The sequence below is a fragment of the Oncorhynchus masou genome, chromosome 32 (assembly GCF_036934945.1).
Source record: "Oncorhynchus masou masou isolate Uvic2021 chromosome 32, UVic_Omas_1.1, whole genome shotgun sequence".
NCBI classification, from domain to species: Eukaryota; Metazoa; Chordata; class Actinopteri; order Salmoniformes; family Salmonidae; genus Oncorhynchus; species Oncorhynchus masou.
In genome coordinates, this window is record NC_088243.1 from 67,318,540 (window position 1) to 67,326,381 (window position 7,842).

The following is a 7,842-nucleotide window of genomic DNA, read 5'->3' on the forward strand; positions in this document are numbered from 1 at the left end:
CTACACACACGGTTAATGTTCTGATTTAAAAATATATATCAGCAAAAAAAGAAACGTCCTCTCACTGTCAACTGCGTTTATTTTCAAAACTTAACATGTGTAAATATTTGTATGAACATAAGATTCAACAACTGACAAACTGAACAAGTTCCACAGACGTGACGAACAGAAATTAAATAATGTGGCTCTGAACAAAGGGGGGTCAAAAGTAACACAGTATCTGGTGTGGCCAGCGGCTGCATTATGTACTGTAGTGCATCTCCTCATGGACTGCACCAGATTTGCCAGTTCTTGCTGTGAGATGTTACCCCACTCTTCCACCAAGGCACCTGCAAGTTCCTGGACATTTCTGGGGGGAATGGCCCTAGCCCTCACCCTTCGATCCAACAGGTGCCAAACGTGCTCAATAGGTTTGACATCTGCACTCTTTGCTTGCCATGGCAGAACACTGACATTCCTGTCTTGCAGGAAATCATGCACAGAAGAAGCATTATGGCTGGTGGCATTGTCATGTCAGGATGAGCCTGCAGGAAGGGTACCACATGAGGGAGGAGGATGTCTTCCCTGTAACTCACAGCGTTGAGATTGCCTGCAATGACAACAAGCTCAGTCTGATGATGCTGTGACACACTGTCCCAGACCATGACAGACCCTTCACCTCCAAATGGATCCCGCTCCAGAGCTGAGGCCTCGGTGTAACGCTCAGTCCTTCGAAGATAAACGTGAATTCGACCATCACCCCTGGTGAGACAAAACCTCAAATCGACAGTGAAGAGCACTTTTTGCCAGTCCTGTCTGGTCCAGCGACGGTAGGTTTGTGCCCATAGGCGACGTTGTTGCCAGTGATGTCTGGTGAGGACCTGCCTTACAACAGGTCTACAAGCCCTCAGTCCAGCCTCTCTCAGCCTATTGCTGACAGTCTGAGCACTGATGGAGGGAATGTGCGTTCCTGGTGTAACTCGTGCAGTTGTTGTTGCTATCCCGTACCTGTCCCGCAGGTGTGATGTTCGGATGTATCGATCCTGTTCAAGTGTTGTTACACGTGGTCTGCCACTGCGAGGACGATGAAGCTCTCCACCCTGTATCTCTGTAGCACTGTCTTAGGCATCTCACAGTACAGACATTGCAATTTATTGCCCTGGCAACATCTGCAGTCCTCATGCCTCCTTGCAGCATGCCTAAGGCACGTTCACACAGATGAGCAGGGACCCCGGGCATCTTTCTTTTGGTGTTTTTCAGAGTCCGAGTTTTCATAACTGTGACCTTTATTGCCTACCGTTTGTAAGCTGTTAGTGTCTTAACGACCGTTCCACAGGTGCATGTTTATGGTTCATTAAACAAGCATGGAAAACAGTGTTTAAACCTTTTACAATGAAGATCTGTGAAGTTATTTAGATTTTTACTAATTATCTGTGAAAGACAGGGTCCTGAAAAAGGGACGTTTCTTTTTTTGCTGACTTTATATTGGTCATGGCTCCTGAGTGGCGCAGCGGTCTAAGGCACTGCATCTTGGTGCAAGAGGCTTTACTACAGTCCCTGGTTCGAATTGTATCACATCCAACGGTGATTGGGAGTGCCACAGGGTGGCTCACAATTGGCCCAGCGTCATCCAGGGTTGGCTGTCATTGTAAATAAGAATTTGTTCTTACCTGACTTGCCTAGTTTAAATAAAGTTTCAAATTAAAAAACAACTGCTGGCAACTGCAGCGGAATCAATAGGAGGTGAACAGTGGCTGGTGCTGAAAATATAGCTAACTTGTTATGCAGGTTTTGCACACCAACAGATGGAGAACCTACAACAGTCGGGCAATTCATTTAAATAATAATCTTAATTTGAATTTCACTTTACAAACAATAAGAGGGCTTAATGGAAGTATTTCTTCAGAGCCTAGACATTTAAAATGACTTAACTGGTTGAGGTAGGCTGAGGCTTAACAGCCTAATAGAAGTAGGATTTATTTTATTAGGCCTACTTACAATTGTAACTGGTCGAAAATGTAGCATCCTACATAAAACAATCATTTAAAGAAAAAAAGTCTGCACGATCAAACTAAAACAGTGTAACTAATAATGCGCACATTTGTAAATCCCAAACTCTAAAAGTAATTGGAAAGGTAGATACAAATTGTGTGACATTGTGGTTACAATAAAGAATGTTAACAAGATGCTGTGTCTTTGCAGGTGTAGCCCATCATGCAAATGTTTCCTATTAGCAGAACAATATACTTTTTATAGCCGGCTACTGTTGTGAAAATCCCTCAACTTGCAATGTATTTGATGCATAAGTACTCTAAAGTGTTACATTTCTAACTCAAAACAGCAGTACAGTATTTATTCATCTTTATGCTTTTGTTAATCTCTTGAATCTATAGGGGCGCTATTTCATTATTGGATAAAAAAAACGTGCCCGTTTTAAGCGCAATATTTTGTCACAAAAATATGCTCGACTATGCATATAATTGACAGCTTTGGAAAGAAAACACTCTGACGTTTCCAAAACTGCAAAGATATTATCTGTGAGTGCCCCAGAACTGATGCTACCGGCAAAACCAAGATGAAACTTCAAACAGGAAATGAGCAACATTTTTGAAGCTCTGTTTTCCAATGTCTCCTTATATGGCTGTGAATGCGACAGGAATGAGCCCACAATTTCTGCCGTTTCCCCAAGGTGTCTGCAGCATTGTGATGTATTTGTAGGCATATCATTGGAAGATTGACCATAAGAGACTACATTTGCCAGGTGTCCGCCCGGTGTCCTCCATCAAAATTGGTGCGTCATCTTCAACTGCAAGTATTTTTCCATGGGATTCAGAGGAGAATGTAGACTTCCACGAACGATATATCAATGAAGAGATATGTGAAAAACACCTTGAGGATTGATTCTAAACAGCGTTTGCCGTGTTTCAGTCGATATTATGGAGTTAATTTGGAAAAAAGTTCGCCGTTTTGATGACTGAATTTTCGGGGATTTTTGGTACCAAACGTGATGTACAAAACGGAGCGATTTCTCCTACACAAATAATCTTTCAGGAAAAACTGAACATTTTCTATGTAACTGAGAGTCTCCTCATTGAAAACATCCGAAGTTCAAAGGTAAATGATTTTATTTGAATGGTTTTCTGTTTTTTGTGAAAATGTTGCCCGCTAAATGCTATGCTAAATGCTACGCTAGCTATCAATACTCTTACACAAATGCTTGTTTTGCTATGGTTGAAAAGCATATTTTGAAAATCTGAGATGACAGTGTTGTTAAGAAAAGGCTAAGCTTGAGAGATAGCATATTTATTTCATTTCATTTGCGATTTTCATAAATAGTTAATGTTACGTTATGCTAATGAGCTTGAGGCTATAACTGGATACAGGTTTTTTTCATAGCCAAACGTGAACAAAACGGAGCGATTTGTCCTACACAAATAATATTTTTTGAAAAACTGAACATTTGCTATCTGAGAGTCTCCTCATTGATAACATCTGAAGTTCTTCAAAGGTAAATTATTTTATTTGAATGATTTTCTTGTTTTTGTGAAAATGTTGCTTATAGCTATGCTAGCTATCAATACTCTTACACAAATGCTTGTTTAGCTATGGTTGAAAAGCATATTTTGAAAATCTGAGATGACAGTGTTGTTAACAAAAGTCTAAGCTTGAGAGCAAATATATTTATTTCATTTAATTTGCGATTTTCATGAATAGTTAATGTTGCGTTATGCTAATGAGCTTGAGGCTATAAATAGGATCCCGGATCCGGGATTGCTCGACACAAGAAGTTCATAAATTAAAGAGAAAAAGAGACATTGTAACGGCGTTCTTCTTTAGTTGAAGGAGAGTCGGACCGAAATGCAGCGTGTAGGTTACTCATGTTTATTAGAAAGACAAACGAACGAACTATACACGAATAACTAATAAATACAAAAAAAACAACAAACAGAACGTGAAACCAATTACAGCCTGACTGGTGCACACTACACAGAGACCAATCACCCACGAAATACAAAGCGAAAAACAGGCTACCTAAATACGGTTCCCAATCAGCAACAACGAGAATCACCTGACTGATTGAGAACCGCCTCAGGCAGCCAACCTATTTAACACACACACACCCCTAATCAGCTACAATCCCAAACACTACAAACCCCAATACGAAAATACAATACATAATAACCCCATGTCACACCCTGGTCTGACTAACTAATAAACTAAAACACAAAATACTAAGACCAAGGCGTGACAGACATTCAAATGCAGATGTTTATATGAACTACATTTTAGTCGCACTTCCACCCAGCTCCACAACCACAGGTAAAACCTTGCTGAGATGATCAATGTATTTGTTGTATCACCAATTTCTCTATCCAAAACATCTTGATGGCCTCGACCAGTTCACCTGTGCTTGTCGGCTTGGCACAGTTACGGATGAATGTTTTCAGTTGATGCCAAACAAGTTCAAATGGGTTTAAATCAGGAGACCTACATGTAGAGATTATTTTAAAAGTTTTTTTTACGATTTACTGTAGTCCTACCGAAGGTATTGTAGGTCTTTTATAAAGAAATGTATTTAACCTTTATTTTACTACATAAAGGTCTACTTACTCTGCTGGTATCTTAACCCAGGTTATGCCCTCGTTTGCAATGCAAACCCGGGCTGCAGTGTGTTTTGTGTCATTGTCTGCATTTGGAGAAGAAAAAAATACATTTAGCCAATATTAGATATATACAAATATACATGTAAGTAGGCCTAAATGTAACAAAATATTGCGATAATCCTACCTTGAAAGAAACTATGTGTACCCAGAAACACCTCTCTGACATAGGGTCCAGCATTTCTCTTGATGATTTCTTCCTCAAAGAAATCTTCAGCCATGATACCTTAAAAGGAGGCAAGAGTGAATTATTGTGGAACACATAACCATCCGTGAGGTGTAGACTACAATATTTTATGTACCTTTTGCTTTGTAAATAGCCTAACTTACCATCAAAAATCAAATATAGGCCTGATCCCTGGCACGAAATTGTCCCCCACACATGGAGTTTGAGCGAATGCTTGGGACTCCGCCTGCTTGATCTTCTTCCTTTGTTTTCTGTAGCAATTTTGAACAAATTGCTCAAGGGCCACGGTTGATTAGTCTGTGAAGATGACGTTATTGAATGTCTCGCCAGCTTTGATCCATGCCTGGGCCGTCAGGATGCAAAGTTCTTAGTTTGTCAGATGAATCATTGGGTCGCAACTACAGAAAAGTACAAAACAAGCGCACACACATGGTTAATGTTCTGAGAATTAAAAAAATATATATAAAACATTTCTTACCGAGCCTTTCCATAAGTCCATACAAGTTTCTTCAACTGTCTTCTGGATGTGATTAGAGCGATATTGTGATGCCCACAGATTGCCTTTGCCGATCGCTCATCTTCATTCATCAGTGAGTCAATGGCTTGAATAGTCTCGCTGGAAATTAAATAAAAATATGCAGCATACAGTAAAGAACAGCAGTCGATTAATTAGTTTAGCTAGATTCTTGTGGTGGAGCATTTGTGTGTGGTGGAGTCACTTTTAATTCTTAATTCATCTTAATTCATCTACCGTTTCTATCATAGGCCACTATAATTCTGCTCATCTGATGATGGGAGCTCAGGGAGGTACCATTCTGCTCATCTGATGAAGGTGCTCATGGATTTACATTCAAACTTTGAAGAGCGAGATCGAGTCATTGAAGGCAGACCATCAGAAAGAGAAACATTCTCTGAGGGCAGAGATATGGCTGATGCATTGGTTCAGAACCAGGCGGTATTGGCGGAGAGTCACTCCTCATTAACGGAGAGGCAGGCGGCATTGGCGGAGAGGCAGGCGGCATTGGCGGAGAGTCAGGTGGAGAATGACGCATTGAAAAGGGCGAGGAACGAGAAGGAGTCACAATCCATGCCAGGCACATCTGTGAGCTCTGGCACTTCACCTCCGACAGGCAGTCAACATACGAAGCGGGTTCGTCGGGTTGTCAGTTCACCCTGACATTTCCATTCCACTTCTCAAAACAGAACTGCTCACCAGGCACAGCAAGGGCTGCCCAGACCGTTATGCTGTTCTGCTATTCCAAGGATGTGTAACCGAAGAGCGATACCATGAGTGGGCACAGAATACATAGCCTTCCCGCTGTGGATGTCTATTTCAGGACCGTTTAGCGCTGCTCTGAGACAAGCATTGGAGAAACGAAAATGTTCAAATATTCCATGATATTCTTAAAACCTGTCAAGGACTGAGGTTCCGCTAGCGGGGCGCCAAATACAAATTAACAGAAATCTCATTAATCCAATTTCTCAAACATACAAGTATTAGGCCCCATTTTAAAGATAAAATCCTCGTTAATACAGCCACAGTGTCTGATTTCAAAAATGCTTTACAGCGAAAGCTCCACAACCGATTATGTTAGGTCACCACCAAGTCACAGAAAAACCCTGCCATTTTTCACAAAAAGCACAAATAGAGATAAAATTAATCACTAACCTTTGATGATCTTCATCAGATGACACTCATAGGACTTCATGATACATAATACATATAGGTTTTGTTTGATAAAGTGCATATTTATATAAAAAAAAATCTCATTATACATTGGCGCGTTACGTTCACTAGTTCCAAAAACATCCGGTGATATTGTAGAGAGCCACAACATTTTATAGAAATACTCATTATAAATGTTGATGAAAATACAATTGTTAGATATGGAAATATAGATACAATTCTCCTTCACAGAAAAATTGGCTGACAAATAGATAACGTGCCACAGAATGCTGCAACAGCCCGCAAGGTGTGCCGCAGTAGGACACAACTTTTAAAGGAGGAACCACTGTATGATTCGTACTGTCCCCGTACTGTCCCCCAGGGTTGCGTGCAGCTGGGTGAAAATGGAGGAAAACTAAACTTCTGGAGGACCTATCATTCCCTCATCTCTATCTTCTCTTCCTTTGTATCTGCTTCTAAAGCCACTTTGTATCACTAAATATCTAGCTTCTGCCTCTAACCATAGGAAACTCTTTTCCACCTTAGTCCTCCACCTCCTCCCCTCTCCCTCTATGTGGACGACTTTAGCAACCATTTTGAAAATAAGGTTGACAACATTCACTACTCATTCACTCAGCCTATTGAGTCCACTGGTCCCAATCACATATAATTACCCTATGCCTTCACCTCTTTCTCCCCTCTCTCCAGATGCAACTAGTGAGGTCCGGCCACCCGACATCTCACCCGCCCGCTCGACCCCATCCCTTCCTCCCTTCTCCAGACCACCTACCATTACTCACTTCCCTGACCATTGGCTACGTTCCCTCTGACTTCAAAATGTCCCAAGTCGCTCACCTCAATAAACTAACACTTGACCCCTCTAAACTACAGACCGGTATTCCTTATTTTCTTTCTTTCCAAAACACGCGTGCGGTCTCTGACCAGCTCTCTATCTCAGAATGATCTTCTTGACCCTAACCAGTCAGGCTTCAAGACGGGTCATTCAACCGAGACTGCTCATCTGTGTCACGGCTCTCCGTACTGCCAAAACGAACTCTTTCTCCCCTGTTCTCATCCTCCTAGATCTATTCGCTGCCTATGACACCATGAACCATCAGATCCTCTTCTCCATCCTCTCGGGGCTGGGCGTCTCAGGCTCTGCACACTCCTGGATTGCATCCTACCTGTCAGGCCGCTCCTACCAGATGATGTGTAGAGGATGTGTCTGCACCATATACTCTCACTACTTGTGTACCCCAGTGCTCGGTTCTAGGCCCTCTCCTCTTCTCTCTATACACCAAATTACTCGGCTCAGGCATGTTCTCACATGGTCTCTCCTATCATTGCTA